Here is a 26,329-nt window from a genome sequence, read left to right as displayed (position 1 = left end):
GTAGTTAAAAGCTCAGTTCTGGAGTCAGACTGACTTAGGTTCAAATTCAGACTATACTAACCCCTGGGTGATCTCCAAAGGTCACTCACTTGGCTGTTTCAGAGGAGGCCAGCAGTAGAGGCTCTAGAGTGAGGCTAGTAAGGATTTGTGATCTTCTGCAAAGGTAATTCCCTTCTGTGTACTTTCCCTTTGTAAAATGGAAGGGTATGTATCAGGACCCAAACCTTCTCACAGCACCACTTCTCAGGTGTCATAAGGCCGGATAATAAAGTGCCTGGGACACTGGCAATTACTCAACATATGTTAGCTATTTTTTTTTTTTTATTACCTCTGGAGTTTTTCTCCAAATGCCGTAGGCAAGAAACTTTTTAGCTAACATACACATTTTTCTTTTTTAAAATTTGAACAGTTCTGAATTTATTTTCAAGTGTATTAAAATATATGACTAACATGTCAAACTGTGGTTTCGCTAATGTTATTGCTTAGGGCAAGGCTATGTAGAAAAAGGGAATCGATTTACAGTTAATTTAGAGAAAAAGGAGAGTTAATAAAAGAAGTCAATTAAAAATATATAATATAGATGGAATGTGGGTATGGAAGAAAACCATGCAGGCAATTCCTGAAAGGCTGAAAAAATTGGAAAATAATCCATGCTGCTTTCTGCCAATAAAACCTTCTAAGGCACATGGGTGAAGAAATGAGGCAGGAAGATACGGATCAAGACGCTATCAGAAATTTGTCTCCCCACCCCCCACCCCGTCCCCCCAACCACTGTTGTTTCCTTTTTGAGAAATCGGTAGGAGGGCACAGACAAGCGAGGCCTGACGCCCTAATGTCTTGGAACCCCGATAGATTTGTGGCTGGTGGGGCTGGAGTGGGGGATGGCAGGCAGAATCCAAAGGCCCAGCTCTGAAAACAGAAAGCCAACTCCCCAACTTCTCTCTCCCGTCGTTCAGGGCGATTCAGGCCTCTCTGATTTTTTTGGATCACTGGGTCAATCAGTCAGCCAATGCCTCGGGAGAAGTTTAATTAAGCTCAGATCGCCGGCGTGAGCTGCCAAAGGTCTCCCTGCCCGCCCGCACCCCGCCTCGCCCCCCCTTCCCCAGCACATCTGGTGAAAAGCTTCTCCCCCGCCCCGCCCGGCCGGGCCTCAGCCCGCGCATGCGCGTGAGCAGGGCGCCCAGCGCCCAGCGGCAGGCTCGGCTCCCAGAACCAAGCGTTGCAAACTGTTGCATCAGACAGCAAGCAGCCGACCGGGCAGCCAGGGTTTCTAGGAAGATAGCAAGGGTTTGAGGTCCTCTCTGGTCGAATGGGAGCGTTGGCTGTCACTCACGGTGTTTACGCGCTGGTAACACGATCCCCTGAAACCTCGAGTTTGCGCCAGTCCGGGGAGGGCCTTAGCCACAGGTGAAAGTCGCTTGAACCCCGCGGCTTCTGCCTGCACTCCACGGCCGCAGGCTGGGCCGACCGAACGGACTCGGCCTGTTTTATTAATGGCATGGGCCCTGAAGGAATGAGCTGGGTTGGATTTCTCTTCCCAAGTACAAGAATGCCCCTGAGGAATTTCTCACTCTGTGAAAGTGCAAAACTAATTTCCCCAGACAAGCGCTCTTGCCGGTTCCCAAAAGGGCTTGGAAAGATCCCAGCAGGAATGTTCAGTGGTTCCAAAGCTCTTCACCCAGCTGCTGGACGTGCAGACACTGACCACCAAGAACTTGGCGGGTGGACACACGTCCTTCACAGACTGGCCTTCGTTTTAGAGTCTCTCAGGCCCCTGGGTTATGGACGTTTTGGACATCAGCCAGAAAATGCACAAACCCGAACTCACACAGACACAGCACAAATGTAACAGTTGTCTAGATTTCAAGTGACTCTGCAACTCAGGTAAGGGAAAGTTTTCCTCACTACTCCCGCATCGTTCTGATCTCTGGGCCTCTGCCTTCCTCAAGGGAAGAGAAAATGATGCTGTAGCTAGCTAGCAGGGAGGGGACAGTCATGGGCGGGGGTTGAGAAATTCAAGAAGAATGAATGTGATTTGGAGTCTACTCTCTAAAGGGATTCCCAGGGAGATCACCTGAACCCTGGGGTTCAACACTCTTTTTTTTTTTGGAATGGGTGAGGACCAACTCATTGAGTATTAATGGATTTTCCAAAAAGAAAAAAACTGACAATGTATACCTTAAGCATTCTGTCTTTACTAGGGTGTTGATGTTGAAAATCTATTCCATCTGAATAATCTGGAAAGCTGAAACAGGGCTAGTGTTCTTCCTTCCCCTCATTATTTTGAATCAGTCAATCCCAAGGTTCGATAACAAAATGACCTGAAAGACATATCCACTTGCCAGCCCGTCACCGTAGTTTGTTTAAGCCAACACTGTCCTTTGAACAGTGGGGTATTATGGCACTATGGGATTTTGTTGTTGATGTAACCGATGCTTCATAAATATGGCCCAAGCTATTAAGGTGGTCCACAATGATCATGTGAGCTGAAGGCATGCCAGCTGGGGAAGGGTAGGAAGGAGTTTGGGCAAGTACGTTTCCAGGCCCTGCTTCTGAGGGTATATCTCAGGGCCCAAACCTCCTGCCCAATGGATGTCACCAAGGTGGTATCCTGGGGTCACGGAGTGTGGCCTCCTGGAGCTATCCAGAATGTCAGATATGCCTGAGCAACTGTCCCCACCTAGAGAAGCAAGTCATTGACTATTGTGGGGCATGAACGTTGGAGCCATGAGGCCAGGAGCCGGGTAGGAACTGGTGAAAGTAAGCTTGTGAGCTCATGTTAGCTTCTCTGCTGCATCCACAACGCTTACACACAGTGGGCTGTCAATGTATGTTTCTAGAATGAATGCCCTGAAAAAATGAGGGAAGGAGCAGAGAGAGGTAAGGTCAGAGAAGTCCAAGAATTTTCAAGAAGCCTCCTGGGATGCCCAGGGTTCTTTTGTGTTGGGTAAGAGGGGAGTCCTTGTAGTTCAAAGACATAGGGCAAGAGAATCAGAACTGTGAAGTGACAAGTCTTCCGAGGTCCCTTCTGCCTCGGTTTCCCTGTTTGGAAAGGCCTCCTGTTGGAGACTCCAGAGCTGAGCAGTCATTGTATTTAACCAAGCCTAGTGACATCATCATCAATAACAATTGCCTCACCTTGACTCAATTCCCAGAGCGAACTTCTGGGAAAATAAGGGGTCTGAGGCAGGGTGTGTGACTAAGACCCAGGGGACAGGAAAATCCCCCAGAAGCCACACTCTAAAACCATAAGCAAAGTGGTGACCCAGATGGTTAGATGATGCAGACATACACCAAAAGTGTGATTCGTTTTCCACATTTCTCGGGCACTCACCGATTCTAGACACTATACAGAGCCCAAACCCAGACAAAGCTCCCTGTTCTAAGGGCTTATGATCTAAATTCCTTGTGGAAAGTCTGTCTTTCAAATGTTTAAAGCACCTCATTCAGTCCTCATTTCCATTTCAAGTCATGCATCTCCTTCCTGAGAAACCCACCAAGTTTGAAGTTTGTAGCTGGCCTTCCTTCTGTTTTTGCTATTTATGTGCCAATTTAAAGGGTGGGGAGAGCTACGTTAATTTAAAAATAAAACACAAATAGTGAAATGAGGCTTGGTTAAAGTAAAAAACCACAGAAGACATTTTTTTCCCCTTCTCATATTTTTCAGATTTTCCTAGAACCACCTTTATTTCCTCAGAGCGCAGTCATAGAAAGTGATGCTCTTCCAAGTGAAAGCTACAAGCCTTATTCCTATTCTCTCTCTTTGCACCTTCAGGTTTTCTTTTTCCTTTTCACACATTTGAGGGAGCAATTGAAAGCTCCTAATTCACATGTGGTATTTCTGAGCACTCTAAGAGTAGATTTTGGGTTGTTTTTGCTCTGTTTGTATCTTACCTCTTCTGTTCAGTTGGCTTGGCTTGTACATTCTGGGGATGGGAACACGGCTTTAAAGTCAGATCCTCCTGGCGGATGCCCAGACCACCATTTATCAGTCTTGTGGCCTCTTCTATCAAAAGGAGAGTAATGGTGTACTCCTCCCACGGTTGTCATGAGGATTGAGGAGTCAAGACACATAAAGGGCTCAGCACAAAACAGGCTCTTAAGACACAGTAGCTATTAAAAACAGATCCTTTCAACCAATCTGCTCCTTCCTTAAACAAGCTCCTCCTCCTGTTTTGGAGAAGAAAATCAGTTATCTATTCCAAGTCGATGATTTATCCCCATTTTACATCACCAAAGGGCCCGTGAGAGGGGAAACAAAACCGAGATTGACCTTGCAAACGCGTGAGCCTTTTAATGTAGTGAAATCAGTGTTCTTGCCTTTCAGCAAGAGGAGACCAAATCAGCGGGGCAGGGACTTGGGGAAGCCTTGAAGGCCCACGGTGGGAGAGCAGGACCACAGAAAATGGGGGAGAGTAATCAGGGAAAGCAGGCCCAGGGCTGAGATAAGGGGCCAGAGGGGTGACAGTCACCAGGTAAGAAAGCTTCCCACTTGGGGAGTTCTGAGTCCAAGCTTCAGCCGGGCCGAGGCTGCCGCCCTGGGTTTTGGTGACCATGGGACCCGAAGCGCGTGCGACAGCGCCCTCTGCCGGCCGCGCAGAGCAAGTCGGGGACCCAGCCGCTCTGCAGGTGGGACCAGGGATCCCTCTCGCAGCCTCCGCCACGGCTGCATGCCTTCTGAGGACCGCGCCGCCAGGTCCCGACCGGATTCTGGGAGACGCGTCCCTATCAGACGCCTGTGGGCTGAGCAGAGACGATGCTCGGAAACGTCCGATTCACCTGGGGATCGGAGGCTGCGGGAGCCCACCCAAACCCTGCAGAGGCTGCGCCTCTTGGGACCTGGGGCCAAAGCCTGCTGGGCTGTCGGAGGTGGTTTGGAAGTGGCATTGCCTATGGCCAAGACCGCGGGTTCTGCGGACAGAGAGGAGCCCTGGGTTCGCTTTCTGCCTCATCCATTTTCCAGCTAGGTGACCTTGGGCAAGGTACTTAAATTTCCATGTGCCTTAATTTCCTCATCTTTAAGATGGAGAGAATGATCCCGACCTTATGGGTTGAGATGAGGATTACATGGGATCGCGACAGCCTGGGTTGGAATTCCGGCACTGACATCAGCTAGCTGTGTGCCTGGGGCAAATTACTTAGCCTCTCCGTGCCCCAATTTCCTTAAAATAGGGATAATAACGGTACTTACCTCCGAGGGTTGTTGCCTGCAAAACGCTTAACACAGTGCCTGGCACAGAGTAAGCGCTCAATAAATGGTGGCTCTTATGGTTGTTGTCGTTATTATTGTTCGTAAGAGCGCTGAGCACACGAGCAGAACTCTAGCGGGCTGCTATTATTAGTCTCTTTCTTGGGTCCGGCTATGTCTTTCCGGGCATTGTTAAAATCTTTACCATGCGGTCGCGTCCTTATCAGTAGCCGAAGGACAGCCGGCCTTCCTGAGATTGGAAAAATCGAGGTTCCCCTGGAGGAGGGCCAAGGACGCGGCCGCGGGCTGCAAGGACCGGGACCTCCCCGGGGGACACCCGCGCCGCGCCGCCTCCGCCCGTGCCTCCATTAGCGCGCGTCAGAGCCGCAGTGACGTCGCCAGGTCCCGGCGCTGGGGAGGCGCGGCCTGGGCACGCGGGGAGCCTGGGTAGGGGGCGGGGGGTGGCCGGGGCGGCCGCCCGGCTGCAGGAGATGTCCGCGGCCGCGCGGTGCCTTGCTGTCTTCGGCGGCTTTGGCCGAGGCAGCTCCGGGAGCTGCGGGGAGTCCGCGGCCGGGGTAGGCTGTTCCCCGCGCCTGCCCGCGCGGTGCGCCATCGGGCTCCGCCCGCACCCGGCGGGGAGGCCGCGGAGGCCAATGCCAGGCCCGCCCAGCCGGCACGGGGCTGGTCTCCCCGCGGCCGCTCCGCGTCTGCGTGGTCCTCCCCCTCCCACCCTTCTCTTCCCCCGCCCGCCCCAGTCCCATTCCCTGTCGTCCCGGAGAGACCTGCTCACTTTCTTCTTCCTCTGCCCTCCTTCCCAACCAGCTCCTTTGCTGGGAGTGGTCAGCAGCCGCCCCCAGGAGGCGACTCAGGTCCCAGCTTGTGGCCCCCGCGCCCTCATCCCGCTGCTCGCTGGAAGGTTCCAGTAGACTTGCCCAGCACGCACCTCCAACTCGCCTAGCCTTGCCCTCATTATTGCCCATGACGGCGGAGCGCCCCCACCCACCCATCGTCCTATATGTCTCACCTTCCCTCCTAAATACCACTCTGGGCACTCTCCACTTCTTCCGGGATGGCTTCTTAGTTCCAGCCATCCTGGTTTGGGCTATTGACATATTCCTCTCAAAGGTCTCCTTGTCTGCACACCAGCCTCCTTCACATCCGTCCTCCACGCACTACGAAAGCCAGCCACCTACAACCCATGTCTGGCTACGCCTACCCCGGCTTGAGGCTGGCTGCCCACCCTGGGACCTCAAACCCTCTGTCTTCATGGACACTCTTGTCTGCCATTTTTGAGCATGTCCGGAGGTAGTCCTGGGTCTACCCACTCTATGGAAGGCCCTCAGTGTCTTTATTGCTGTTGGTCCCTCTCCAGGGAATTTGCACCTCACTCCCTCCTTCTCCTTCCCCAATTGGCTTCCTCTTACTCATTCTCCACAACTCAAGATATGAGTCACCTCTGACAGGAATGCCTTCCCGGTTCTGCTATCTATGGAAGAGAAGTCTCTCAGGGACCCAAAGCTTCCCATCTCTGTTGCTTTCCTCATAGGGTAAAGACCTGACTTTGAAGATGGCTCTGGAAGCCCTGCATGGTCTGTGCACATGCCCCACCCCCATCATCTCCAACTCCAGTCCTTTTTTTCCCTCTGCTCTAGCCACACTGGGGTCTCAGTTCCCAGACCCTGTGCACACCCTCCAGCCACAGGGTCTTTGCACAGCTTGTTCTCTTGGCCTGGTACGACTTTCTGCCCTTCCTCACCTACTCAGTTTTTGGCTCTCATCCTAAGTGAGCATCATGTCCTTAGAGACAGCTTCCCTGACCCTTCCCATAACCCCACCTCCAATTCAGTCCAATTCTTCTTGGGTAGATCAAAGCATTTAAAAAACTACGGGAGAGTAAGATCATCAAACTGGTTTATTCTGCACCCCTTCCGGGCCCCTCCAACCTTTGCCAAAGCTCAACATTTGCCCTAATTTCTTCAAATCTTTTTTTCGAGAACATAAAGCATCTTCAGATCTAGATAGGGCCCTTTGAACCCATGTCTGTCCCTCTCCTAAGGTAACTAACCACTCTCCTGCTTCTGGGGTGTATCATTCCTATACATGCTTTTGTATTTTTACTACATGTGTTTCTGCCTATAAACACCTCATAGAATTGTTTGGCATGTTTGTAAACTTTGGGGAAGTGGCATTATACTGAATATATCATTGTGCAACTTGCTTTTTTTCACTCGGTGTTAGGATTTCAAAATGTATTCACATTGATATATGTAGTTCTAGATCATACATTTTCACTGCTGATTTGGGTCCCATTGTATGAGTTCACCACACCCTATTTACCCATCTCTTTCTGAAGGACGTGTAGCTTATTTTCACATTTTCTGTTGTTAGAAACAATGCTACAGTTGATGTTTCTTATACCCATCCCCTGTGTGAAAGTGAACTGTCGGGTAGATACTTACTTGTGTGTGAAATTGCTGGACCAGGTCATGTCTATTGAAAACTTTACTCAGCATGGCTGAACAGTTTTTCAAAGTGGTTGTACCAATGTGCACTTTGATAGCAACATGTAAGTAAGAGTTCCCGTGCTTGGCATCCTCAACAAGACTTGGTAATGTCAGACTGAAAAATTTTTGCCAAGCTGATGGGTGTGAAATGGTATTTCAGTGTTTTAATTTGCAATTCCCTGTTTACAAGAGAGACTGAGCAGACTTTCATTAGTTTGTTGGCCATTTGCCTTTCATCTTTTAAAAATTGCCCTTGGTTTGACAGTGCTTCTATTGGATTATCTCTTATTATGCGTAGGAGCTCTTTATGTATTCTGGATACTAATCCTTTGTCAGGCTGTAGCCCGTCTGGTGTGTTTTACTCCACTCAATTACAGTTTGAATCTGTGTGATGATTTGATTAATGTCTGACTTTCCCATGAGACTATAAGCTGCAGGAGAAGAGGGACCATTTCCTGTGACTAATGCAGTGTCTAATACCTGCTAGGAACTCAATAAATACTTCTGGACTGAATTACATTGACCTTATTTGTCTTTTTCTATGCTTCTGCTCAGCCCTCACCCTCAGCCTCTCACAAGGCTATAAATTCCTCTCGAGCAGGAATCTGGTGCTATTTTCCTCATCTTTGTATCTCCATCTTTGGCTCCATCACGACACAACACCCCTGGCTCAGAGGATCTATCCAATCATTTCTGCTTGAGTTATTTTATTTGAGCTTTCTCTTTCCTTTCTCCTCAACCTATCTTTTATCTCTAAGCCCGGGTATATATTATCTATAAAATGAACGAATAATCAAAACCTCCTTGGGTGTTTGTGAGAATCACAAGATATAACATATGCTGGTAAGAAGAACAGTGCTTAGCACACAGTTGGCGTTCAGTAAATGGTGACTTCCGTTGTTCCCACAATAATCATTTGGGTGACTAAAGATATACTCTGTTTAACTTTAACAGACCAAATTCTTTGAGAGAGAGAATAAAAGTGAACTTCCTGAAGATCTGGTGAGCGGGTTTTTTTTTTTTTTTCCTTTATTGGCATTTGACCCATTATATAAGGCTCAGTCCCAACACGATCTCTGAAAAGCATCAAATATCATTCTTCTCCTTCTCTTTTATAAATTCCAGACATATCAAAGGCATATGAACCATACATAGAATTCAAACCTTTAAGTGGAAACATATAAAGGCCAATTCCACTCCTTTGGCCAGAAGTCAGAGAGCAGAAAGGAGGTCTGTGGGTGATACCAGGGGTGGGATTGAGTGGCTGCAGCCAGGGACAAAAGTAGAATTCTTACATCTGTTTCCTAGATCTGCCATTGATTGTGTGACCTTTGATCTATTTATAAAATGAAGACAATAATTCTTGCTTTTTCTGGGAGGTGGAACTTCATTAATTACACATTTTAAAAAATGCCTTGAGATCCTTCCCATGAAAGCCGAAAGTTCCGCTATATTTAAACAGTGCTCCCGAGAAACGAATGGCCCAGCCCCACCTGTCCACACAACAGAGGAATATGATCTCTTTCTTACCAGAAAGCAAGGCTCAGGAAGGCCGATTTGCATGCCTGATGTGGTGTGTTGCCGGCAGACAGGGGAAACCCCCTTCATCTCTGGCCCAAGCTCGAAGGCATGAGAAATCTCAGGGCAGCCTTTATTTGATCAAGATGTCATGCTCTACAGAGACCCGCCCTCTCTAGGGTTTCATCCCTGCTGCAGGAAAGCAGGTGACTGTGATGGGCCCACTATAATGTGAGCCCACCAGAAAGAACAGTTAGAGGCACGGTGACTGCTGGCAGGGGCTCTACCCAGAAGACCCAGAAGGAACGAACTTTGCTGCAGGATGTAACTGGAGAAGGTGGGCTGCTTCCAGAAGGTGGTGTAGGCAGGGCCCCCTCTGGAGCCTGACCTTCTCTTCAACTCTGGGGTCTGGGAGAGGGACCTGAAGGCTCAGGGAGGGCTGAGATCCCCAACTGACAGCTCTGTGCAGTGGCCTCCGAGGGTTATGCCCGCCCCTACGGTGGCTGTTGGAACCAGCAACACCATCTTGCAGGGGCTCGAGGAGAGAACCCTAGAACCAGAAGACCAGGCTGTAAAATCCAACTGCAAAAAAAAAAAAAAAAAAAAAAAAAAAAAAAAAAATCCAGCTGTGCCATTTGGTCACTAAACCTCTCTGAGCCTCAGCGCTGCACCTGTGGGCCGGGGCTAATGATAACCTGTCGGGGCTGTTAAGCAAGATCACAAGAGAAAAGACATGCGACAGTACACGATACACAGACTGTGGAAGGGGGGAAGCCAATACTCGTCGAGAAGGTGAAAACCCTAACAACTCATTTAAGTCTGAGCAGAGCTCAGTCCCTTATCACAGTTTTTTTCTTTCTGTTCTTTTTTTTTTTTTTTTAAGATTTTATTTATTTGTTTGACAGACAGAGGTTACAAGTAGGCAGAGAGAGAGGAGGAAGCAGGCTCCCTGCTAAGCAGAGAGCCCGATGCGGGGCTCCATCTCAGGACCCTGGGATCATGACCCAAGCCGAAGGCAGAGGCTTTAACCCACTGAGCCACCCAGACACCCCTCTTTCTATTCTTAAGGTAACACTTGTACCTGATTAAAAACAACAACAACAACAACAACCCACACCAAAAACCAAAGAGCCCGAGAGAGGATACAGGGAGAAATGAGCATCTCTGTCATTGGAACTTCTTGTAACACTTTCTCCTCCCCTGGTGGCAATAAATATTAAATAACAGTGCCAGGTTCTGGTGTATCTTTCCAAAGATCACCAGTGGGTGTATGAGAATGTACGTGGATCATAAACTGTGCCTCCTTTTGACACAGATAACATGCAATCTACGCTTTTCTTATACTCTGCATTTTTTTTCTCACTACACAGTGTTCCTTGACATGACTTGCATGTCAGTATGTATAGAGGCCCCTTTCTTTGAAGGCTGCACAGTATTGCATTTGCTCACCCAGTTCTATGCAGATAGACGTTTAGGTCTGTGGAGTTTCCTGAGGCTGCTGTAACAAATTAGCACACGTTCAGTGGCTTAAAACGACAGAAATCTATTATCTTACCGTTCGGTAGATCAGAAACCCAAAAATGGGTCTTGCTGGGCTAAGATCAGGATGTTGGCAGGATTGCCTTCCCTCTGGAGGAGACTTGAAGGGAGAATCAGTTTCCTTGCTCTTTCTAGCTTCTAGAGACCACCTGCCTTCCTTGGCTTGTGTCCTCTTCCTCCATATTCAAAGCCAGCAATGGTAGGTTGAGTGTTTCTCGAATCACCCTAGTCTCATTCTCCTCTTCTGCTCTCCTTTTAGTTCTGAAGACCGTTGTGATTATACTGAGTCTGTTCGGAGAATCTCCCTATTCTACGGTCAGCTGTGTAGCAACCTTAATTCCATCTGCAATTTTAAAAAAAAAATTTTAAAGATTTTATTTATTCATGTGAAAGACATGAGAGGTCACAAGTAGGCAGAGAGGCAGGCAGAGAGAGAGGGGGGGAAGCAGGCTCCCCGCTGAGCAGAGAACCTGATGCGGGGCTCCATCCCAGGACCCTGAGATCATGACCTGAGCCCAAGGCAGAGGCTTAACCCACTGAGCCACCCAGGTGCCCCACATCTGCAATTTTAATACCCTTTTGCCATGCATTGTCACAGGTTCTGGGGGGTGGAGATGGGGGACCTTTTGTGGGGGCCATTATTATGCCCACCACAAGGTGATTTCCTGTCTTGAATGTCTTGTATAAATGCCATTTCCTACCTGTGACTATCTGTATGAGATTAAATCTGATAAGTGGACTGTGAAAAAGGACATGTGTTTTAAAATTTGGGGAAGGTATTGTCAAATTTTGTTCCAAAGGGATTGTACTAATTTACACGCCTACTGAATACCACTGTATTCTTGCAAGTTTAAAGAAAAATTAGTAGCTTTTATTTATTTTATTTTTATTTTTTTAAGATTTTATTTATTTATTTGACAAAGAGAGAGAGAGACAGTGAGAGAGGGAACACAAGCAGGGGCAGTGGGAGAGGGAGAAGCAGGCTTCCTATGGTGCAGGGAGCCCGATGTGGGGCTCAATACCAGGACCCCCAGGATCACAACCTGAGCCAAAAGCAGAGGCTTAACGACTGAGCCACCCAGGCGCCCCAGTAGCTTTTATTTTTTTAAAAGCGGTTTTAGGTTTATAGGGAAATTGATCAGACAGTATAGAGTTCCCACATTCCCCCCCCCATAGTTTTCCCTCTTGTGTACATGTCGTGTTAATGTGGCATGTTTGTTACCGTCGATGAACCAATGCCCATACATTATTATCACACAAAGTCCATACTTTACAGGAGGGATCAGTCTTGGTGTTGTACATTCTGTGGGTTTGGACAAGTGTATAATGACATGTATCCATCATTGTAGTATCATACGGCGTAGCTTCACTGCCCTAAAAATCCTCTATGCTCTGCCTATTCATCCCTCTCTCTCTCTTTTTTCCCAGACCCCTCACAAACATTGATATTTTTACTATCTCCATGTTTTTGCCTTTTCCGGAGTGTCATATAGTTGGAATCATATAGTATATAGCTTTTTCATATGGGCTTCTCTCACCTAGCAATAAGCACTTAAGATTCCGTCGTGTCTTTCTGTGGCTTGACGGCTCATTTCTTCTTATTGCTCAGTCATACTTCCTTGTATGGACGGACAACAGATTGTTGATCCATTTGCCTATTGAAGGACATCCTGGTTGCTTCTAAGATTTGGCAATTACGAATGAAGCTGCTATATAGCTGACCCTTGAACAACGTGGGGGTTAGGCGACCGGACCCCTGCACTGTGGAAAATCTGAGTATAACCTTTGGCTCCCCCCAAAACTTAACTACTGATAGCCTACTATTGCCATTACCAATAACATAAACAGTCGATTAACACGTATTTTGCATGTTATATGTATGATTTGCATATTTTTATAGTAAAGTAAGCTAGAGAAAAGAAAATATTACTAAGAAAATCAGATGGGGGCTCCTGGCTGGCTCAGTCAGTGGAGCATGTGACTCTTGGTCTTGGGGTTGTAAGTTCGAGTCCTGCGTTAAATGTGGAGATGACTTAAAAATTAAATCTTAAAAAATTAGGAAAAAAAATCATATGGAAGAGAAAATGCATTTGCAGTACTTTACCATATTTATTTTTTTAAATCTGCATATAAATGGACCCACGCAGCTCAAACTTGTGTGTTCAATGGTCAGCTGTAAACATCTGTGTGCAGGTTTTTTTTTTTTTTTTTTTAAGATTTTATTTATTTGAGAGTGAAAGAGAGCACAAGTGTGTAGAGGGGCAAACGGACTCCCTCCCAAGCAGGAAGCCTGGTGCAGGGCTTGATCCCAGGACTCCGAGATCATGACCTGAGCCGAAGTCAGACGTTTAACCAGGTGAGCCCCCCGGGTGCCCTTGTGTGCAGATTTTTATGTGGATGTAAGTTTTCAGTTGTACCACTTTTTACACATCTTTGAATGTACAGTATTTTAGAAAATTTTTTTGCCTTGGCTAATCTGGCAGATGAAAAATGGTATCTGGTTGTTTTTGTTTTTGTTTTTTAAAGATTTTATTCATTTATTTGACAGAGAGAGAGAGAGAGATCACAAGTAGGCAGAGAAGCAGGCAGAGAGAGGAGGAAGCAGGCTCACTGCTGAGCAGAGAGCCCGATGCAGAGCTCGATCCCAGGACCCTGAGATCATGACCTGAGCCAAAAGCAGAGGCTTAACCCACTGAGCCACCCAGGCGCCCCGGTATCTGGTTGTTTTAATGTACATTTCTTTATTTAAGAGTGAAGTTTGACATCGTTTCATATTTACATTTTTATTTCTGGAAATGGTCTGCTCGTGTTTGTTTTTCTGTTGGGTTGTATTTTCTTAGTGATACAAACACACTTTTTATATAAAAAGAAAAATTAGAAATGTGTCAAATTTTTCCAATTATTTTGTCTGGTTTTCTATTGGTCTTTTGATTTTTTTTTTTCTGTGTAGAAATTTAGAACCTTTATAAGTCAAATTTATACCTGTTCTTTCTTGGGGGCCTTTGTGGTTATGCCTTGCCTTTTCTACTCTGAGATTCAAGAAAAAGTTCCCTGTTTACTTCTTGTGTTTTTATGGCTTTCCTTTGGACATTTAAGTCTTTGATACATCTGGATATATTTAGGTAAAATGAGATAGGTTTCCAAGCGCTGCCCTCCTCCCATTGTTAACCTATCAGGGAATGTATGTCCAGGATCGCTTTCCAGATAATCCATCTTTCCTTTTTTTTGGGAAATTCTACCTTGATTATATACTGAAGTCTGGCAGGTAATTGTATTTTATTCTGGTCTTTGGAGGTAACTGTTTTGCTTACCAAAGTTTTACACCATTTTTTTTTTTTAAGATTTTATGTATTTGACAGAGAGAGAGTGAGAGAGGGAGCACAAGCCAGGGGAGAGGAAGAGGGAGAAGCAGACTTCCCCTGAGCAGGGAGCCTGATTCGGGGCTCGATCCCAGGACTCTGGGATCATGACCTGAGCCAAAGGCAGATGCTTAATGGCTGAGCCACCCAGGAACCCCTACATCATGGTTTTTAAAGTAACACTTTATTGAGATATAATTCACCCTTTTATATATAAAATTCACCCTTTTAAATATACAATTTGGGTTTTTGCTAGCTTCACAGCATTGTGTAATCATCACTGCTATCTAGTTCTAGGGCATTTTCATCACCCAACAAAAAAACCCTGTACCTGTTAGCAGTCCTTCTCCCTTCTCCCCTGCCCCCAGCTCCTGGCAGTCATGGATCTACTTTTCATTTCTGTGGATTTGCCTATTGTGGACATTTCATATAAACAAAATTCTACGGTATGTGGCATTTTATGTAACTTCTTTGTGACTTCTTTCACTTGCCATAATAGTCTCACGGTTCATCCACATCGTAGAATGGATCAGTACCTCTTTCAATTTTATTGCTGTGTAATATTCCACTGCGTATCTGCACTACATTTTATCTATCCATTCATTTGTTGATGTATATTTGGATTGTGTCCATTTTTTAGGCTATTATGAGTAATGCTGCTATAAACATTTGTGTATAGGTTTTTGTGTAGACATATGTTTTCAATTATCTTGGGTCTATCTCTCTATCTATCTAGGAGTAGAATGCTAGGTCATATGACTACTCTATGTTTAAATTTTTGAAGAACTGCCAGACTGTTTTCCAAAGTGGCTGCAGCATTTTACATTCCTTCCTAACAGCAATGTATGTGGATTCCAACCTCGTAGGTGTGAACTGGTATCCAATTGTGGTTTTGATTTTCATTGCCCTAATGACCAATGATGTAAGGCATCTTTTCCTGTGCTTATTAACCATTTGTATATCTTGTTCGGATAAATGTCTATTGCAATCCATTGCCTATTTAAAATTAGATTATTTATCCCTTTTATTGCGTAATAAGAGCTCTTTATATATTCTGGACACTAGTCCTTCGTCAGATATATGATTTGCAAATATTTTTTACCATTCTGTGGGTTGTGTTTTCTCTTCTTTAATGGTGCCCTATGAAGCACAAATATTTTTAATTTTGTTTTTTTTTTCCTTACGTTTTTAATTTTGTTGAAGTCTAAATTTATCTGCTTTTTCCTTCTGCCCGTGGTTTCTGTGTTCTAGCTAAGATGCTACATTATGTTTTGATGTCTGGTAAGGAGTCTGTCCTCACTGCCCTCCCCCCCCACACTCCCCATGCTTGTCAGGCTCTTCTTGCTTATGTTTCTACGTGAACTTTAGAATCAGCCCATCTTGTTCCAAAGCAATTCTTTTTGTATATTTTAAAAACTGGAATCACTGTAAGTATAATGATTTGTGAGAACTGACATCTTTACAATAGCACACCTTCCTATTTGAAAACAGGGTATGTGTTTACATTTCTTCAGACTATTAAAACTAGTGGTGTTAAAGCATTCTTCTTCGAGACTTAGCACAGTTGTAAAGGTTGTGTTTTTGTAGTGGCCCATCTGAATGAAATCTTTTTTTCTTTTTTTAAAAGATTTTATTTATTCATTTGACAGACAGAGATCACAAGTAGGCAGAGACGCAGGCAGAGAGAGAGGAGGGGAAGCAGGCTCCCCACTGAGCAGAGAGCCCGATGCGGGGCTCGATCCCAGGACCCGGAGATCATGACCTGAGCCAAAGGCAGAGGCCCAACCCACTGAGCCACCCAGGCTCCCCTGAATGGAATCTTTTAAGAAATAGTTTCTAACTGGTTGATGATTGCGTATGAGAAAGCTACCCACTTTTGTTTATCGGTCTAAAATTGGTCATCTTATTCTATTGATACTGAATGATTTTGCTGATAATTCCTGAGTGAGTTATCCTGCATTTTCTAGGCTTCCAGTCACATTGTCTAAAAATCATTATAATTTTGCTTTCTTCTTTCCTGTTTTCATACTTCTTGCCTTTTTTTTTTTTTCCTGTTGTATAATTGTATAGGCCAGCACTTCTAGAACAATGTTAAATAATGCTGGTTAGTGAAGATCTTTATTTTGCTCCTGACTCTAAGGGAAATGTTTCCAGTGTTTACAGACTTTGCAGAGAGAAGGTTTCCAGCATCTCTTTTCTTAGTCTTTTCTTTTATTGTGTTCTTTTTGTCAGGTTTCATACACGGTTCTGTTGGCTTCATAAAAAGAATTTGGAAGTTTTCCTGCTTTCTCTTTGCTCTGGAACAATTTAAATAGCAGGTAGAATTCACCCATGAAACCATCTGGACCTGACACTTTTTTGGGGTATATAGCTCTTTGAAAACATTCTCAATTTATTCTGCAGTATTTAATAGGTTTCAGTTTTTTGGAGTGTATTTAAAAAAAAGTCTTCTGGAATTAGCTGCCATATTTTCTATTTTCCTAGAAAATCATCTCTTCTCCCCAGGGTTTAAACATTTCTGCTTTTTGGTTGACCAAAGTAATTGCTTAGGGTTCTGTTAATTTGCTCAGTGTCTATGCTAAGGTGATTTCTCAACTCTCATTTCTTATTTTGTGTATTTGATCTTGATGAAGCAGGTGTGGTGGTGGGGGTCTTCCACTGCAGGACTGTCTGTTTATATGGTCAGCCTGAAATTGAGGGTTCCCAATCATGAAATCCCCTCCGCCTAGCCAGTTCCATTCTGTTCAAGATGGCAGAAGATAGACACTTCTTCCTTTACCTGGCTTTAGCTGTGACAGTTTGCCATGTGCCAGATCCTGTGCTAAGCTTTTTACTTTTGTTTTCTCAGTGAATTTTCACAGCATCTCATGAGAGACGAAAAACTGCATTATTATTCCCATGTTGCCAGCAAGGAAAGAGAGACTCGGGGAGATTAAGTAACTCACTCCAGGTCCCACAGCTAGCTGCTGGCAAAGCTGAGGTTCTGACCAGGGCTTCTCAAGACCCATTTGAATGACAGGGCCCTGCCCCACCCCCCAGCCCCATTCTGCATTTGCTTTTCTCCTCATCTGCTGTCAGCAGCACAGGACTGGCCCGAGGTGGTGGACTTCTAACTCAGGCCCATGTTTTCTGCACTTTTTTTTTTTTTAAGATTTTATTTATTTATTTAACAGACAGAGATCACAAATAGGCAGAGAGACAGGCGTGGGGAGGGGAAGCAGACTCCCCGCAGAGCAGAGAGCCCGATGTAGGGCTCAATCCCAGGACCCTGAGATCATGACCTGAGCCGAAGGCAGAGACTTAACCCACTGAGCCCTCCAGGTGCCCCACTTATTTTTTAAAGGATTTATTTATTTTAGAGAGAGAGTGTGCACACAGGTGATGGAGGACAGGCGCAGAGGGAGAGGGAGAGAGTGAAATATCTAGCAGACACCCCGCTGAGCGTGGAGCCCGACACGGGGCTGGGTCCTAGGACCCTGAGATCATGACCTGAGCTGAAATCGAGAGTCTGGCACTTAACTGACAGAGCCACCCAGGTGCCCCTGTTTTCTGCACTTCTCGTGTCTCACAGTGTGACCCCACTCCATCTCTTCGATGATGTTTGAGGGCTCGTTCTGTGCTAGCCATAGTGCTAGGTGCTGGGACAATGGCTCTCAGGCATGGTGCTTATAATCCAGTGGGGAAGGAGCTGTGTCACCTGCTAAATGATGAATCTTATTTAAATAGCAGCCCCCTCACCCCACCCCACCAAAAAACCAGGCATCAAATCATAATGCCTTGAGGTATATTTGTTGAGAGAGCCCGGGACTGGTTTGAATCGCGCAGGTCTGCCTCTTAATGGCTATATGATCAAGACTTGCCACGCTGTTCCTCCGAGCCTCTTTCCACGTCTATAAAACATGGATAACAATCGCACACATTTTTCACGTGGCAGGCATATGTCTTAGAGTTGATGGGTGTCTCTCAAGGATCCTTGACAGTGTCGTTGTTTCCGCTGCCTGTGCCATGAAAGAGTGGTGTGTCCTATGGACGGTCTTCGATTTGATGACACATGATAATAATCATGGTTGTTGTGAGAATAGGTGACATAAAAGAAAGAGGAAAGCTCTGTTAAATAGTGCAGGGAGATGGCTGGTGCTCTAATCCAGAGTCGGTCATCATTACCTTGCTGAGTGATCTGGGGTTGGGGGGTGGGAGGCAGGTGACCGACATCATGTGGTTCTCCCCAGTTTCCTTCTCTGGTCTTCTGTCTCAGCAAAATGAGAGATTTATTTAATTTGTTCATTCAGCTGGCATCTCCTGAGCCCATTTTCTGGGCCAGGCACAATGCCCCTGGGCCATGGGAGTGCCTGGCTCAGTGGGATGCCGACAGGGAAGAGATTTTCTTTGTGAGCAGTGCGATGACAGAGATAGAGACAGGAAGGGTGAGCTGATCTCATGGGGCTCTTCCAGCTTTAAATTCTGTTCTTCTGGAAGGAGGAGGGCCAGATAGCGCTGGTGTGTTTGGAGAGACCATATGGTGTAGGGATTAATGCACAGGCTTTGGGGTAGGGCCATCTTGGACCAGTGCTTTCTAGCTGTGTGACCTTGGGGCAGTGACTTAACCAATCTGAGCCTCAGGACCCTTATCTGTGAATGGAGAGTAACAGTAGTCCTGAGCTCATAGAATTGAAATGCGGTATGTAAATCACTCAACTCAGTGAGGGGTAGTAATAAATGATTAATGAATGGTAGTCCTCTCCCTCCTTCCCTCCTCCTCCCCATTTCACTTTCTGTACTTGAGAGGCAAAAACCTATTGGTACAGGAATTCCTTGTCCAAAATTTCCTACTTTCTGTTTGGAAGTTGGCACAGAAAAAACAACTCTGGTGGATAAATTTGCCTCTCCCATTGCCGGCCTTTGCAGTGGCTCCCTAACCTTGCTGGAAAAAGTAACCTCCCTAACCTCCCTAACCTCTGTTCACTGTGCTTGCCCTGTGGCGGAAGGGACTCAAGTGGGGCATTTTCCTCTGTGAGGCCAGGTAGACACAGAACCCAAGGCTTAGGTACTTTTCAAGGGCCTATGAAAAGGGCTGAAATCCAGAAAAAGCTATTGGCTCCAAAATGTGAAGAGGAAACTGTAAAATCAAGAAATGTTTAATTAGAAGCTTATTAAATGCCACAGCGTGTTAAAATCATGAATTGTTGAAATTTACGGTTTCTTTATGTTTGAAAACAATTTGTAGGTTGGATTTTTCGCACTTTGCAAGAGTTCCCAAACATGTACAATAGTTATTACTGAGAAATTATAGCCGATTATAAATTAAGTGAGTTGTTAACCAGTTGTAAATTAAGTGTGTTTAGCCAAATTCAATAGCAAAAGTATAAAAAGCCCCTTCAAAAATTTTGCAGTTAAAATTGTTATTATGGAATATTTTAAAGTATTTTAAACAATGTAAGCCCTCTCTCGGGTCTAGGAAGGTCTTTAAAATGCTTACGCTGTGCTTGGGAGGTTGTTAACCCTCTTTTTAGTTTCCTCCTCTCCCAGGGATAGCTGATTTTTCTAGCCCTTTGTGAGACATCTAGCATTTAGAATTTGTAATAATTTTTGCAAATATTCACGGTGTAATGAAAAATTACAGGACATTAAACTATAGATCAGTTTGATCTCAAGTAGTTTAAAAAATTCATACATGCATTAAAAAAAAGACTAGAAAGAAAGATACTAGAATGTTAATAGACTCTCTTGGTAGAACGACGTGTATAATTATCTTTTCTTTTTTATAGTTTTCAGACTTTCCAAATTTTCTACAATGAAAATGCATTACAATCAGAAAAACAATTTTGGTAGTTAAAAATTTTTTTCTTACTACAAAGTAATTTATGCTCATTATAGAAAAATCACAAAATACATATAAGCATAAGGAAGGAAAAGAAACATGCAAATTCCACCCACCCAGAGACAACCACTGGGTCCTTCCAGACCTTTTTTATGCATACATAAACATTTATATTTTTGTCACAAAATGCGATCATTCTGGACATAGTACTGTTTTGAAACCTGCTTCTTTCCTTCACAATATATATTGAGAACATTTTTTTTAATGTCAACAGCACATTTCTACAAGATGATTTTAATGGCAGCATACCGCATTTTCAGGATTAGCCATAATTTACATAACCTCTAATTATTAGACATGTATATTGCTTCCCAATTTTCCCTATTACAAAGAGTACTGTAATAAAAATATTTTAAAGCATTTTTTAAAGTATTTATTTATTTATTGGACAGAGAGAGAGATCGCAAGTAGGCAGAGAGGCAGGCAGAGAGAGAGAGGAGGAAGCAGGCTCCCCGCTGAGCAGAGAGCCCGATGCGGGGCTCGATCCCAGCACCCTGGGATCACGACCTGAGCTGAAGGCAGAGGCTTAACCCACTGAGCCACCCAGGCGCCCCTATTTTAAAGCATTTTAAGAAGTCTTTATTTTCACGAGGAAATCATAGAGCACTACCCAACAAACATTTGTTTCTGAATGATGCCAGGCTGAGGATCCAAAGGTGTTTAAGTAGTGATCTGTGCTCTGGAGGAGTTCCCAGTCTTGGTGGGGTAGACAGTGGTGGGAGCCATGAACCCTGCCTGAGAAACCCAAGAAAGACTTCTATGGGAGGGAGACAAGCCTGGGACTTGAGGACTGAGTAGGAGTTCACTGGACAGATAGGGTGGGGTGAGCAGGGAGCCCTTCCCTGGCTCAGAGAATAGGACAGGAGAAAATGGGAAGGTAACCTTTAATTTAAGTACCCGCGCGATGCGCTGGGTACTTATACATAAGTTTTCTCATTGAATACTCACATCAGTTCTGCAAAGGAACCATTCTCTTTCCTGTTTCCCAGCCAAAGAAACTGAGGGTGCCTGTTTGTTTCCAGAGGTAGAGCCAGGATTTGGACGTGGGTTTCACTTTAAAGTCCACGCTCTTTCTTTCTTCCTTTCTTTTTCTCTTTTCCCCGATGATAGCAGAGGAAGTTCTGTGCTCCAGGGAAGGTAGGAAAAGGTCTAATTCGTTTTCTTTTCATGTGCTTTTTCTTGGTAGCAAACATCCCAGCTATTTTAAGGCCTGTGCTATTGCCTGCCACAAAGAAGGGCTTAAGTCCCAGCCCTCTTCCTTCTCTTCCTTACAGAGCTTGAAAGAGAGGTGGGAGCATCCAGCCGCCATCTTGGGCGCTGTTCTTTGTCGGTCCTTGAGCAAGCCTGTCCCTCTTCTGTACCTCATTTGTCTTGGTGCAAGGACACAGAGTTAGGCTCAGAGAGTCCTGTTTTAGGAACAGTGAGACGGAGCCTGGGGGATGGGGTGGAAAGTGGAAGGTGAGGGCAAGAGAGGTGAGTTAGACAGGTGGGCCATGTCAAGGCCTATGTTACTGATGTTTGCTAGGGGATGGATGTGGTCAGGGGCTCCTAAGGAAGAAGAGTCAGAGTAGCTCAGGAAAGGATGGTGTGTCCTAGAGAGATACAGGTGTTGGAGAAAACGTGATGTGGACCTAGAATAATAACAGGTAACAGTTTTTGATTGCCAGACACCATGCATGTAAAATATTCTTAATCTTGATGGTGTAGATGATACTATTATCCTCGTTTTCCAGGTGAGAAAATTGAAGCACAATTAAGTTTAAGTAACTTGTCCAAAGGCACACAGTAAGTGGAAAAGCCAAGATTTAGACCAAGGCAGCCTGTTTTTACTTTTCTTTTTATTTTATTTTATTTTTTTAAAAGATTTTATTTATTTATTTGACAGACAGAGATGACAAGCAGGCAGAGAGGCAGGCAGAGGTGGGGGGAAGCAGGCTCCCTGCTGAGCAGAGAACCCGATGCGGGGCTCAATCCCAGGACCCTAGGATCATGATCTGAGCCGAAAGCAGAAGCTTTAACCCACTGAGCCACCTAGGTGCCTCATGTTTTTACCTTTCCATCTAACTTAGCTCTCATGGAGCTCTGTGAAGACAGGGGTCCTGTAAGTTTCACCACCTGTGCAGGGTTGAACCTGTGAAACAATGCACTGTCAATAAATAGGGTTTATTAATATTTATTATGATGATAGTATAGTTAGGTATGATGTGTTTAATGTATATTATGAGAATTACATATATTAATGATTAAGTGTGGAAGTGACGAACAGACATACAGCAGCACAGCAACGGGAGGGAAGAAATGTTTCTGAATTACAATTACAGGGTTTGGTGACAGAGTGTGGGCTGAGGAGTAGAAGGGGAGGATTCTGGGTAGGTGACTCGGTTTCCAGGTTCGAGAGCAGGGAGAGGGTGGGGTCATTAATGAGGGTCTGCCTGGGGGGTTGTGGTAGAGAGTTATGTTTGGGCTGTGTTCCTCTGAGGGGCCCATGGGCCTTGACCCTGGTCCCTGAAGAGCTCCTCTTGTGAGAATCCTATAAAGCTCGTTCTTCTGATTTGGATAGCAAAACTAACAGGTTTACAAACTTCTCACATGCTAATTAAAAAACTAATTAAAACCCATCAGTTCTAAAAGGCATATGGTTTATTTAAGGTTGATCCAAGCTTGATGTTTGGTTAAACAACATTTTAATAAATCATAAAACCAATTGGCTCTAATGATACTAGTATGCGTTTCCAATTTACTGGGTATATTTCGCATGTGGGTTTTTTTTTTTCCCCATTTGAAGGACATTAAATGAGGCAGTGTAGATAAAAATGCCTACTGCCTCATGATCATTTAAAATTTGTTTTCTTTTCCTTGAGCCCCTCAGCAACTCTGTGGGGCAGGTATAGTCTTTATCCCCATTTTACAGATGAGGAAACAGGAACCCTTAGGAGAGGTGAAGGAGCACGTACGAGATGCCTTGGCACGGAAGTAGAAAAGTCAGAACTTGAACCTTAGGTCTGCTCCATGGTTCCTGTCTAATAGATTATCCCTAAACATAGCCGCTTAAAACAGAAAATATTTATTATCACACAAAGGTGCTCCAGGTCGGGAATCTGGAAGTGGTTTAGCCCAGTGGCCTGGTTCAAGGTCTCTCAGGAGGTTGCTCTCGAGCCATTGTTAGAGACTTCAATCTCTGGAGGCTGGACCAGGGCTGGAGGTGCCATCTGTAAGCTTCCTCATGGGGCTTTTGGCAGGAAGCTTCAGCTCCTTGGCATGCGGGCATTTCTCTGGGAGTGTTCATGACACAGCTTTATCCAGACTGAGTGATCTGCAAAAGAAAAAGAAAGGGTGAGGGAGGGGGAGAGAGGGAGGGGAGGGGAGGAGAGCAACCAAGTTGGAAGTCATAACCTCATCTCAGTAGTAACATCCCCATCAATTTCACTCCGTAGGAGCTAGTCCCTGGGCCAACCCTCCTTTAGGGCAGGGGACTTCCCAAGGGTGTGAATGACAAGAAGCAGGGGTCCCTGGGGACCACGTGAGAGGCTACCTATCACGGGTACCTTTTCCACTCCATCATACCATATCTTGTCATCTTCATCTTTGCAGCCCCTCCCCGGCTCCCCGTAGAATTACTTTATAAACTTCATGAAGTTGCAGTGTGACCAGTTTGGGGCAACTTATATTTTCTGGAGACAGACAATAGCATTGAACTACTTAGCAAACCAGGAAGTGGAAAATGGTTATGAGGAGATCCAGTCCCGTTCATTGCCAAGGCAGTGTAAAATGCAACATGTACAATGGACTTAACTGGTGAAAAATTAATTAAACGATTAAACTTATTTCTGCTTAAATACACTTAAGTGTTAATTGGTAATTTGACTTGAAGTTTATTTTAAGGTGGATTTGTTATCCTGACTCTGTCCTTTAAGAAATGATCTCTTGTTTAATATGCCACGAATACTCCCAGTCTTGCTGAGAAACAACATCTAGTTCATTGTCATGGTTCTTCTCCAGATGGGACTGATCAGGGTCAGACTGGCCCAGAGAGCAAAAAAGGCATTTGCTTTGGAAGCTCCATCAAGAGGAAAATCTTTCTATTGCCTGAGGGGCTTTTCTGGGAAGGCTGAATGGTACTGGGAAGGACGACCTAGGATTACAAGTGGAAAAAACAGGAACTCCTTACATTTCTCTGCTGTGCGACCTTGGGCACGTTACTTATGCTGTCTGGGTTTCCTTTTCTACATCTGTAAAATGAAGTGGTGAGAGTACATTATGTCTGAGGTCACTTCACCCAGAAAATTCCATGATTGTCAAGTGCTCTCACTACGGCGGGGTAGGGGGTGGGGGAACTCCGCAAGAGTTTTCTTTTCCTTAAAAAGAAAAAAAAAAAAAAAGAACTCTGAGGCTTGTCTGTTTGCTAGAATTTGTTTCACAGGGTATCCTATGTTCTGGTTAAGCAAAGTAGGTTGGTTTACGTGTTTACCGTCATGTTCTCTTCAAGTCCTATTTAAGTGAAAAGGAGAAGGAGAATGGGTAAAGTGACATCAGTGGACAAGAGAAGGGATGGAAGGAGTAGATATTCAAGCCCTGCAGGGGGAAATGCCCACAAGAGGTCCAGAAGCTTGCCCTTCAGAATCTCAGAAAGGCCCAGGCATTTCAGGGAGCCACCAAAGGTGGAGTGAGGAGAATTAAATGAAATTTAATGGTGAATTACATTCGCCTCCCAGACCTCTTCCTTCTCTCACCACCTCCAGACAGGAGACTGGAAGATTCTTCTCTGGAAAACCTAAGCAATCGCAGAGGAAGGAGCTCCCCATTTGCCACTGGTACAACTAACAGGGAACACCACCGGCTGACAAGCCCGCGTCACAGAGACAGAACTCTCCATCAGCCTATAGTGCCTCCGTCTCTGTGAAGGCTCAGCCAAAGGTCACCAGGCACATAAGCAAAGCATCCTGACAGGAGAGAGGTCAGGAATTTTCCTCAGGTAGATGAGAAGATGCTCATTCAGATTTCTACTCAACGGTCAGCTCATCAGAGAGACTTACCCTGGCTACAGTGTCTAACACAAAACAAAACAAAACCTTCCATTACTCTCTACCCCTCACTCTGCCTAATTTCAGAAAGAGAGAACAGAGAAATGGAAGGGAGGACATTATCAAAATAAGTAGTAGGAAAAATTTCCTCAGAACTGGAGGAAACAAGCTTCTGGTTTGACAGGTCCACTGGGGGCCAAGCCCAAGGCTGGAAAGAAGACTGCAATGTGAAAGTTTAGAACCCTGGAGATAAAGGAACAAAATCCTAAAAGCTTCCCAAGACACAGGTAGATTTGTACAAAGGATCAGCGATCAGAACTGCCTCACTGCTCAAGAAAAACGTCAGAAGCTGGAAGAAAATAGAGCAAGTGATCAAGATCCTGAGAAAGGATGATACCAACCTGCAGTTCTGTATTTAGTTCAATCATCAATTAAGTATTGAAGGGAAGTAAAGACATTTTTAGATATGTAGGGTTGTTTTTCTTGGAATAAACCAAACCAGAAGATGATGTGGGATTCAGAAGCTCTAAATCAGGAGCATGGCAGAAGAAGCTTCTAGGATTCTAGGATGACAATGGAAGCAACCAGTCCAGACGTAAGGAGAAAGCCAGTTAGGGAGGTCTGTGCACAGAAAAAACAAAACAAAACCAGAATGGATAGAGATGATCCAAATTGCTTGGTTTGAGGAATATCAAAAGGCTGTTAGAAGGCCTTAGAAAAACTATTGCTAGGTATCCAGAATAATAAGCAAATGAAAAAAGGGGGAAAAAAGGTAATTATTAACTTTGGGGTAAACAAAAAATTATCCAAGAATAGAAGCATATCTTAATGGTACACTAGCTTAAGTGAATACAAATGATGTAATCAGAATAAGGTCAACATTAAGTGTGATCGTAAGCAGGGGTTCCAACTACACTGAGCGGAAGAGGGGAACCCTAGTGCTTCAGAAAAGCAAACCATCGGGCAGCGTTCATTGGCTGTCTGAGAGTTGATGGGGAGCTCAGCAGACGGAGACATAGAATGTTCTTTAGATTTGTGGAGGTGAATACCAGAAAAAAAAACATGCCAAAGAATGATCGTGCTGGCCTCTGGGGTGGAGAGGAGCGGTTTTTCATTAAAGGTGTATTTAGCACAATTTAACTTCTTAAACTAAGAGCAATCATTACTTTGAGAAAGATAAAGGGGACGTTCAAAAGCTTTGCATCTCATGTATGGACCCCTTCTTCCTCAGCCAGTGTGAACAGAATAAAATTGCCTCCTGAGGTTAAGGCCTGGCTCATGCTTACACGGCTCCCTGAGTTTGATCTGAGGAGGCCGGGAGA

General features: G+C 45.0%; 1 long non-coding RNA gene across 2 annotated transcripts in view; it reads left to right on the top strand.

The window, feature by feature from the left end:
- The first annotated feature begins 1,192 nt into the window (after positions 1-1,192).
- LOC125079507 (uncharacterized) overlaps positions 1,193-26,329 on the top strand; it is a 74,135-nt gene continuing 48,998 nt past the window's right edge. For both annotated transcript variants that reach the window (XR_007121132.1, XR_007121133.1), the window contains exon 1: positions 1,193-1,884. This is a non-coding gene — a long non-coding RNA (uncharacterized LOC125079507). The remainder of the gene's footprint in view (positions 1,885-26,329) is intronic.

The sequence above is a fragment of the Lutra lutra genome, chromosome 10 (genome assembly GCF_902655055.1).
Source record: "Lutra lutra chromosome 10, mLutLut1.2, whole genome shotgun sequence".
NCBI classification, from domain to species: domain Eukaryota; kingdom Metazoa; phylum Chordata; class Mammalia; order Carnivora; family Mustelidae; genus Lutra; species Lutra lutra.
Note: the sequence above shows the minus strand (reverse complement) of the source record. Positions and strands in the feature narration are given on the sequence as shown.